The following is an 11,180-nucleotide window of genomic DNA, read 5'->3' as shown; positions in this document are numbered from 1 at the left end:
AGAGACTGACTAATAGGAATAAGGATGGCAGCCCCTCAGTAACTTAGAGACGGCCGCAGCTTGCAACCCCCAACAACCAAGAGCGTTATAAGCCTCCACACACCCAACGCAATTCCCCTTAGGGTGTGCAACCCCAGCCGGAAGTTGATCCAACTTCAAAGGCTCAAGGTTCACAGGCTGGCCAGAATTTGGCAAAATTTCCACTTTGGTCTCACTCCGGCCGGAGAAAGGTTCTGAACCAGGCGTCTCCTACGGGCCCTGTTTAGCAGATTTTAGCACCTACCCCTCTTTAGCTCTCATCCATATGTACATACATTTCCTATAGACTACACTAGCTCTCAAAAGCACAGGGCCCCAGAACCCGGAGCTCTCCTATCCCTTCCCCTGCAGAATAGAGTGGCCCAGAGCCCCACCCTATAGCCTGGTGTTAGATCTGTCTGCTAATGCCTCTGCCCACTCCTCCATCCTGGGTGCCCGGGTCCTCTGGGTCCTTGTACCAGCTCTGCCCCATCTACTCAACGTGAACTGAGGCTGGGGGCTCAATTTTTCTAGGGCCAGGCCTGTATGAGTGTGACAATCTGTCCCTGTCCCCGTTCCCGGGCCACAGAAGAGTGGGGAAGGCCTTTGATGGATAAGCTTGCTGCTAACAGGAGTAACAAGTGACCACCGTTGACCGAGTGCCAGAGTGAGCTAATGGCCCTCCGCACCAGAGCCAGAGCATTAATTTCTGACACCCCAGGCTCCAGGCTGTGCTCTCTTCATTCCCTCCCTGGGCCTCAGAAGTTACCTCCTAGTTCGCTATGCATAGTTCTTTTCTTACAGTGTTAAGAGAAAGCTGAGGAATCAGCGCTGGAGGTTCAAAAATAGATGTGATTTTTTTTTTTCCTGAAGTGCTCAGGGCTCTGAGATGTTTGTAAATCGTGCCCAGTTTGAAAAATGAGCAGGAAGCTGGATGTGGTAGCACAGGCCTATAATCCCAGCTACTCGGGAGACTGGGGCAGGAAGACACAAAGTTCAAGGCTTTCCTGGGCTACATATCGAGTTCAAAACCAGTGCAGGCAACTAAGTCAGACCTTGACTCAAATTAAAATAAATTAATAAATAAATCAGGGCTGAGGACCTGACTTTGTGGTAGAGCCCTGGGTTTAATTGTTAGTACCACAAATAAAAATAACCAGGGGCAAGCAGGTAGCCATGATGATCCTAAGGGGCTTCCTACAAACGAGTCTTCTTTAAAGACAAAACAGAACCCTGCAGGTCCCCATCAGACCTGTGCAATGACCTTAGATACCCAGGCCTCCCATCTGCAGCGTGGGAGGTGGCGTCAGCTAATCACACACACACACACACACACACACACACACACACACACACACGCCCTCTTTAGAAGTGTCTGGGAATGAGTGGGTGGCATTGGGGCTGGCTTTGGGCTTGGGAGGCCTCAGGCACTGAGTCCTCCTCTGCCAAAGTCCACCTTCCCCAAGCCTCAGTGTATTTGTGATACCAACACACCCAGGCTGGTGGGCGGCCCAGAGGGGACTCCAGGAAAGCCTGCTTTGTGAACTGGATCCTCAGGAAGTGACCATGAAGAGAGAAATGGCAGCAGCTGCCCCATGGCTTTCTGCGCCCTGGTAACACCCCTCTGGGCAGATAGCAGGCAGCAAGTTACTAAATCTCTCATGCCCACCTTCCAGTCCCCATGCCGGGGAGATAAGGCTGGACTGAAGGCAGGTGGTGGCTGCGAGAGCAAGCGGACAGAAGGACCTCCCCAGCCCTAAGGTGCCAGCCTGAGGTGAAGACAGCTGGCTAGGGAGAGACAGATGACAGGGGCCAAGCTGTCACTCACATAATCTAGATTAAGAACAAATCTTTTGGGTCTTGAGGGTCAGTGTAGCAGGTGACCTGCTGGTGGATGAGCAGAAGGATGTCACTCATCCTACTGGTTAATTTGCCCATGCACGCTCCCCGCTGCAGGAATTTAGGTGTCCCTGGCTCTGAGGCTTTTGACAGCCTCTTGAGCATGACAAAGTAGCCACAAATCCTGTTCCACCACACCCCTAAGCAGGAGATATGAGAGGAGAGAGCCAAGGAGATAGGGAACAAGCCTGGCAGAAGAGTCTGGACATGAGTCCCAGGACCCAGCCACCCCTGCTTCCCGCAGCCTGGCTGTGGACCTGGGTTCAAATCCTAACAGTACCATTTCCTAGCTGTGTGACTAGAAGCAGATCTCTCTCTCTCTCTCTCTCTCTCTCTCTCTCTCTCTCTCTCTCCCTGTTTCCTCACCTCTGAGAATTACCACGGTGAAGACTTGTATATGTCTTTCACCCCTAGATAAGTAACCAAAAATACAACTGGAGGACGGGAGGAACAGAGAAGAACACATTGTCCAAAACTGTGGTTCTGATTAAAAAAAAGAAGAAGAAAAGAAAAAAGAAAAAGATTAAGGAAACATCATGATGTGGTTAGATTCTGGCAAGATTAAACAGTGCAAAGGTTGGCAAAGCAAGATGCCTGCTGAGCCCAGTCAGTGCCCAGAGCAATGGCCCTCTACAGAAGGTGGGTAAGTTGCCCCTGTAAGTTCCAGGTCAGAGGCTGGCCTGGCTCTTTTATGGCTCCCAGCTCTACAAAGCTTGGCACTGAGCAGATGCCACGGGGGCAGAGATATAAGAGGTTCTATGAGAGAGTAATCAGCACACAGAGAGGCTCGGGGAATGTGAGAACTCAAAGCCCAAGGCAGGCACTGAGCAAGCCTGGGCCTCACGTGCAACCTCAGGAAGAGGGCATGTGCTTAAGGGTCCTCCAGCACCTCAGCCCTGTGGTTCCTGGAATGGGAAGAAGCAGAGGTCCCTGAGATTTATGCCAGACAGCTGTTGGTACAAGGGTCATGCAGAGCTAGCTACCTGCCCAGAGCTACCCCTTTACCTGCTTTTTTTTTTTTTTTGGTTTTTCAAGACAGAGTTTCTCTGTAGCTTCGGAGCCTGTCCTGGACTAGCTCTGTAGACCAAGCTGGCCTCGAACTCACAGAGATCCACCTGCCTCTGCCTCCCGAGTGCTGGGATTACAGGCATGCGCCACCACCACCTGGCCCTTACCTGCCTCTTAATGTCCTCAACTCCCTGCACCAGTTCTAAAGACACCCAGACTGATACGACATGGACCCACCGTGACAAGCAGAGACACCAGGGCCCACAGAGCAGGGGGTCATCGGAAATAAAAACCCAGAAGCTGGGTATAGTGGCGTATGTCTGTAATCCTAGCATTTTCAAGGCAGAGCAAGAGATTCAAGAGAAATTCAAAGACATCCTCACCTACAGAGGCAGTTTGAAGCTAGCCTCGGCTACACAGAACAAAGAGAAAAGGACCCAGTTCTCCTGACCGCTAGTCTGAAATTGCCCCACCCTGGTTACATCCCATCCTTCCTACTTGTGGGGATCTTGACAACTTGACAAGTTATTTATTACTTTAACCAACACACACACACACACACACACACACACACACACACACACACGGTGCCTATGTCTCTGCTTTGATTTTTGTGAGACATGATCTAACTTTGTAGTTGAGCAGGCTGGTTTAGAACTTGAGGCAGTCTAGCCTCAGCCTCGAAAGTGATAGGATTACAGAGATGAATCACCCACATTCAGTCTTGACTTGAGTAGGTGTGCACCCCTACTTACCATCTAGCCAGACAGATGGAGGCCTTTGGATGATAAATTATCCCCCACGGGCCCCCTTTCCCCACCTTCCTCCTGGGGTAACCCTGTTTGCCACTAAGGGTGGAGTAAAGGCTGAGAAGTTGTCTAGGGCAACACAACAGTACCCTGAGACCACTGTTCTAGAAGATTGGACAGTGGCTTGTGTGATGTCACCAGGAAATGGAATGGAGAGGTAGTTCCACACCTAGGCTCTCAGGCCTCCATAGTGGGCTTGGCCTTGAGAGGGCCATGTCCTATTACAGTGACAATAGGAACTGTATCCAAGCCTCACAAGGTCCGGATCTAAGTGTTTACCCAGGGTGAGTCTCATGGCACTCCTGGGCCTCACTGAACAAACAGCCCAAAGCTGCCCTGAAGGAGCCACAGCCAAGCCAGTCACTCAAGGTCACCCACATCCTCATTCATGATGACACTGTCACAGCCATATATTGTCACTTGCTGTCCTAGCCAGGTTCCACACAGACACACATCATCCCTGTCACATCCATGGCCAGCCTGACACAAGGGCATGGACATATATAATTATACACATCATCAGATTGAAGTTGTCAGATGAAAAATGCAGGATGCCTAGGGAAATGTGAATTTCAGACACACAACCACACTGGGTGTGATGGCTCAGGCCTTTAATCTCAGCACCCCAGAGGCAGAGGCAGGAAGATCTCTGTGTGAATTTGAGGCCAGCCTGTCTCCATAGTAAGTTCTAGGCCAGCCAGATTACATAGTGAGACCCCCATCTCAAGAAAACACACACACACACACACACACACACACACACACACACACACACACCCCAAATCATTTTCACAACAAATACATCCCAAATACTTACTCATCTGAAACGCTTACCTCTCTAAGGGACAGCTGCACCACATTGTCCAATCTTGCAGGGCCACGGCAGTTCACTATTTGCACAGACTTCAGGCACCTGTGCCGGTTAAATACACACGCTGCATCCAAGTAACAATGGTGCCCACGGCTCTGCACATCCTGCACATGTGAGGAGGTACCAGCCAGGCCAGGTCTTTAGACTCAATTTGTCTCACTCCACAGCCACCCAGGCTGATGGTTAGACAGCGGGCGTTAGCCCCTTTGACAGCAAGGCAAATAAAGTCCAGTAAGAGCCAGAATCTACAACAGGTACCTCAACTTGAGGTCCCCTGGATATGGGAAGTCAGGCTAAGGTCACACTCATAGTGTCACCAGAACCATTCCCCAGAGGCCTACATGGTGATGACTGTCCTGCTCAGGGCACTCAGGGGCCATCCAGCTTTGAGATGAAAGAAAAAACCAAAAGGAAGGACTTGCGTGGGCTGTGAAAAGGGGCCCGACCTGTGTCACAGAAGCCCCAAGAGTTACTGTCCACCCTGGCAGGAGAAGGGCTAGACAACCTACTCCCAGACACCCTGTCACCACCTAGCCTGGGCACAGAGCCCAGGGGAGGGCTTGGAGTCAGCAGGTGAATCTGGTGCCTCTAACAGGAAATCCAAGGGTTCTGGAAGGCTACATCGACCCAGCTATCAATCAAACTGAGTTCTTGCGGCATCAGGACCTTGTCAGCAGGGTCCCAGCACAGGGGTGTGGTGGCCATCCAGGCTCCGGGATCATTTTTGGGGTGGGAGGGTGGAGGAAGTACTCCCTTGGTTCTGTTAGAGTCCTCTTAGCTCAAGAGAATTCCCAAAGACTGAGACAGGGGAACCAAAGGAGGACCTTTGGGAACTGTCCACTAGGAAGTCCTTCATGGAGGGGATAGGCTTCTCTCTCCCCAGAGGCTGGGGATGCCCTGGGCAGCAGGGCCTAAAAAGCCTAGAAGGGCAGTCCCTAGAATTCAGGGCACAGGAACTAGAGGATAGGCTGGGAATGATGGGCAAGGAGACCTGCAGATGGAGCGAAGTACCCAGCTTAGCAGTCCAGGGAAGTGGCTTGGGCAAGGGAGCCAGGCTGTCTGGGTCAAGACCTCAACACTCGGTGCTAGGATCTAAAACCGTTTTCTTGACCTCAGTATGTCTAGACTGTCTTGCCTCTAAGACTGTAGACAGATGAGATTTACATTATTACAGTGGGGAGCCGCTGAGCAGGGAGTGCTGAGCTCAGTGCTCTGGCCACAGTGAGTTCTCAATAAGTGCACATTGGATGATGGCATATTGTCCCCTACCTTCATCCTCAGCTCCAAGACTTCCTTCAGTGACATTACCTTCTTATGCTCACACAGTGCCTGCCAGCAGGGGACAGGGAGTCTGGCCCTTCCTATTCACAGGACAAAGAAGTACTGAGCAGAGGGACTGTTTCTCAAGCTGAGTGAAGGGCCAGTGTGGGTGGGCCTCTCCTAGAGCTCTGCTGTGAGAATGAGGTTCTAGGTCGTTCTGGGATCAAAAAATCTAGTCCTGAAACAGCCCTACAGTAGGCTCAGCTGCTATGGGACATTGCTGCCTGGGGAACTCTTCCTGCCCCAAGTCTTATGGAGTCCTGGGTCAGCGGGCATCACCACGTCCTCCCTGGGGGAGGCTGCCTCCTTCAGCACCTTCTAAATTTAGGGCTTGATTCTGTGACTCATTTCTGAATCTGCTTGGATCCCTCCTCCAGGAGTGTGCTCCCACGGTATTTTTATCCTCCGCTGCCACAGACTTAAGAATTCAGGCCCCAAATCCTGCAGGAACCCCAGCCTAAGAAGGACTCCCTACTCCCACGTGCCCAAGTTGCTCTGGGTGCCTCTCCAACCAGATCCTACACTCCAGCCCCACTTCTGCCTTCCCAACTTCCTCCTCCCCAACCACGGCCACAGATCTAGCTGTGTAGCCATCTTGGGGGCTCTCTCCCAGGGGAGAAGGGGTGGAACCGAGTCCTGCCCCCTTCCATCTGGCTTCTAGACACAGCCCACACCTGAAGGCAAGGTCTGTTTCTTTACCAGACTCCATCCCTCTGGCTTTCCTGAACTTTTCCTCTCCACCTCTAAATAAGGACTTAGAACCATTACTTATAAAGGTTTGGACCAAAGTTGAAATTACCACCTACCATCAGTCAGGGTGGGCCAGGGATGTAGTTTCTAATGTCTGGTGGGTGGGTCCTGTCTGTCATTTAGGACCTCCTCCTGGCCTCCTAATGCCCACTCCATTCAAAGAAAGCACACACCAAGAATCTAGACTTCTGTCCTGCATGGAGGAAGACACCTCACTACCTCACACTCTGAAGGAGCTCATCTGGTTCCAGTGTGATCAAAGCCAGAATATGCAACCTGGGACAAGAATCCCCTTCACTCTGGGCCTTGGGATGTGTGCAGAGCATGAGCATGAACTGGTGTCGATGTCTCTCTCCCCAGGGGAGAGCACGAGAGCCTGGGGCCCCGCTTCCCTTTCAGATTTGTTGCCTGAGGCATGTTGTGGAAGTTTGGGGGAGATGGACAAACATGGGCTGCTGTCTGGCTGTAGCCTGTTTTAACCTGTCTTTCCCAGAAGCAATGATAGCCAGCAGTTATTACTTACCACATGACTGGTGCCGTTCTTTGTACTAGACAGGTTATAACTCATTTAATTTATAGTTAACCCCCCAGACAGCCCAGGATAATGCTTACCACCTCCACTTTAGAGAAAACAGGAGCCATAAAAGAGGGGCAGTGACTTATCCAAGGTCACAGTATTGACACTGTGAGGGCTAATGAAAACCCAGGACTGACTGCAACTCTGGCTTCCATTGGTTCTAAGAAAGCTCCTCTCCGAGTATACATTAGATACTCCATAAATGTTTGATGAAGATGCTTGGTCACTGCCATGTAATGGAAAGATCCCCATCCTGGTCCAATTCTGTCCCAACTCCTGTGTGTCCTTAGTGAGTCCTTTTCTAAGGTGGCACATGCCTACATAGAACTCTGGAGGCTGAGGACAGGAGGATTACTCCAAGTCTGAAGCCAGTCTGGGATACATAACAATATGCTGTCTCAAAAAAGAAATCCAAGCCAGGCGGCAGTGGCGGTGGTGGTGGCACACGTCTTTAACCCCAACACTTGGGAGACAGCGGCAGAGGCAGGTGGATCTCTGAGCGTTCAAGGCCAGCTTGGCCAACATAGTGCAGTCCAGGACAGCCAGGGCTAAGTAGAGAGACCTTGACTCAGAAAAAAAAAAAATGAGGAGGAGGAAGAGGAGGAAAGAAAGAAGTAAATAAAGGAAGGAAGGAAGGAAGAAAGGAAGGAGAAAAGAAGAGAAGACTCCATCGGCCTGACACACAGGGATCCCTGTGGCCCTACCACAGTCTCCTGCTTTTCAAGGTGGAACATTCTATCTGGACAGCAAATGCAGAACTGTCTTCCTTCCTACAAAAGTTCCCTCTGAAGCCAGCTGCCTTTAATCCTAGCACTCAGGAGGCAGAAGCAGGTGGATCTCTGAGTTCTGAGGCCAGCCTTGTTTAGAAAGCAAGTTCCAGGACAGCCAGGGCAATACAGAGAAACCTTGTCAAAAAAAAAAAAAAAGCAAGCAAACAATGAAATCCAGACAAAATGGAAACACACACAGAAAGAGAAGGTAATTTCCAGTCCCATCCCCTGTGCATTCTTTTTTGAGGAGGGCTTATGTATCATATCCCAGGCAGGCCTTGAACTTGCTGTGTAGCTAAGGATAGCCTTAGACGTCTGATCCTCCTGTCTCCACCTCCTGAGTACTGGGATTACAAAAATGTGCCGCCACATTGAGTCTATGCAGGGCTGGGGCTTGAACCCAGGGCTTTGTGCATGTTAGCTAGTATTCCACCAACTGAGCTCCATCCCTAGCCTTCTGTTTCCTTCCTAACCCTTGTTTCCCTGGCTGAAAAGCAGCAACAGTGAGTGAGGGCCAGAGGATTAGATATTTGGAGGGGGAACATATCTTGGATTTCCATTTCTACATGCATCCGCCTTTCCTGAGTTGCCCAAGGAGGCCTTATAAGCAACCAGACCTCAATGTCTTCCAGTCTCTCCCTCATCCACCTACCCTCAGAATCTCTGAACACTCCATAAACAGATGCATAAAGCCTACTGCTACAAGGCACAGACACATGGAAAAGTTCACTTGTCCTATGTGTGGCATGGTATGTTCACCTGTTCAACTACATGTTCCAAAGGCTCTTTTTTTGTGTTTGTGTTTGTTTTTGTTTTTGAAGACAGGGTTTTCTCTGTGTAACAGTCCTGGCTGTCCACCTGCTTCTAATACCCGAGTGATGGGATTAAAGGCGTGTGCAAAACTCCAGTTCAATGTGCATCATTTCCTATCATCATGCAGACCAGCTCCACTACCACTGCCAGTGGCTGCTGGCCCCAACTAAAGTGATCCGAGTACCAGTATACCCCAGGCTCAGGAGTCTAGTGTCTTCCCATTCCTTTCCATTCAGTCTGTTTCCCTTAGTGGGCCCCTCATCTGCCACACCTGGGGCTACTGTCATGAGAAGGAGGGTTTGTATAGCTCCAGCCACACCGTTCTCTTCTTCCAAGAACGCTCAGCTCCTTCTCTGCTTCCTGAGACTGTTGGTCAACTCAGTGGTGCCAGGCCTTTCTCATCAGACCCAATTGGGTCAAGAACCTAACTTTGACTCCTCCAGGGCTTTCTGGAACAGGTAGACTTGTTCCAACATCCAACAAAACCACTAGTCTTTGGGGTGCCAAGAAGGGCTTCAGGCCCAAAGGCAGAGGAGCTGGGTTTTAGCCCTTGTTCACACAGTGAACTGTGCTAGCCCCAGGCCTGTTTGGTATCCTCAGGTTTGCAATTTGCAGAAAGAGGAAATGTGCCCCTCAGCCTGCAGTCAACAGACTGTGATAATCTTCCGCCTTTACTGACTACTTGGGAGTTTCATTTACATCCTTGGGTCTCATTAGACCCTCCCAACAAGCTGATTCCATCTATATATAAATGTCAGAAAGCTTTGGTTCCCAAGGAAGCAATTTACCCAAGTCACATAGCAAGTCAAAAGTTGGAGGCTGGACTATAGCTCTGGAATCCTTCTCTGGTTCTTTAGGTTCTTTGCAAAAGTCTTGTGTGAGGACCAAGGCAACGAGGGGGCTGTGCTTTGCAGACAATCAAAGGACAAGAGGACAGTTCTGTTGCTCCTCATTGGTGTTACAGCTTTGCTCGGGCGCCCCCGCGCGTCTAAGAGGCGATCCCCATCGCGCAGGCGCCTTTTGGTGTTTGCCGAGGCCGCCAGGCCTGCAGTTGCGCTTTCCACCGAGTATGCCTGGAGCCCGGAGAACCAGAAGCGACCCCGCAGCCCTTTAGCTTTTGTGGCTGCTCTGCCACCGCGTTCTCGGGCTTTCCCCCGGGTCTAGGCGTCTTCACAGCCGTGGAACAGTGAGAGGCAGCGAAGTCGCCGCCCTGTGAAGCGTCGGGCGCCAATTTTGCCATCTGCCTCGGCAGGAACGAGTGCCGAAAGGGCAGAGCCCAGTGGCTTGAGCGCTGACCTTCGTCTTAGGAGCTCTGGGCCCCAAGCGCTGTAAAAACTACATTTCCCGAAAGCACCCGCAGAAGGGCATGTTGGGAGTTGAAGTTTGGAGATCGTGGAGGTCTTGCGCTATAGGAGCTAGGCAGTGAGGCCTCGGAGCCACAGGGCTCGACGTGTAAATTACACAGTTGCCAGCTTGTGTCTTAGAAAGAATACTAAGTTGTCTGCACCTGCCACTCTGCTTGTCAGCACTCAGATCACCATTACTTTGGACTCTTCTACTGCTGTTAAATCCAATGCGCGCGCGCGCGCGCGCGCGCGCGCGTGTGTGTGTGTGTGTGTGTGTGTGTGTGTGTGTCCCAAGTGCTGTGATTACAAGTCAGTGCTAGTCAGCACAACTAGCTTAAACAGAGCTTTGTGCAATGATGAAAACGTTCTCTGCCTGCACAGTCCAATACCGTTGCCTTTAATGTGTGGCTATTTAACACATAGCTACATGCCACAAAAGAATTAAAAATATTAGCCGGCCTTGGCGGCTTACACCTGTAATCCCGGAGCTGGAAATGAGAGGGACATGGATCTGTTTGTTTGTTTGTTTGTTTTTCAAGACAGGGTTTCTCTGTGTAGTTTTGGTGCCTGTCCTAGATCTCGTTTTGTAGACCAGGCTGGCCTTGAACTCACAGAGATCCGCCTGGCTCTGCCTCCCGAGTGCTGGGATTAAAGGTGCGCCACCACCGCCCAGGCTGCAAATATAATTTTTAATGTAATTAGTTTTAATCATTTAAATGGCTACCTTGTGGATAGGGCTACTTTACTGGACAGCTCCGTAAATGAAACCTGCTGCTGTCTTCAACACAGTGACCTCACCTCTCTTTGTGAGGCATAGACTTGTTTTGTCTTGCCTGCTGACTTCCTCTTCCTCTACTGTTTGTCCCTTGCAAACTAAAAATTAGTTTCAATTGTAAAAATCTTCCCTACTGTTCATTAGGCTGGAATAACAGGGGCAGAGAAAGCCATCTGTAAAATTAACAGGACATACTGCAGCTATAAAAATGTTATAATGACCTC

Source organism: Onychomys torridus, chromosome 1 (genome assembly GCF_903995425.1).
Source record: "Onychomys torridus chromosome 1, mOncTor1.1, whole genome shotgun sequence".
Taxonomy (NCBI): domain Eukaryota; kingdom Metazoa; phylum Chordata; class Mammalia; order Rodentia; family Cricetidae; genus Onychomys; species Onychomys torridus.
Note: the sequence above shows the minus strand (reverse complement) of the source record.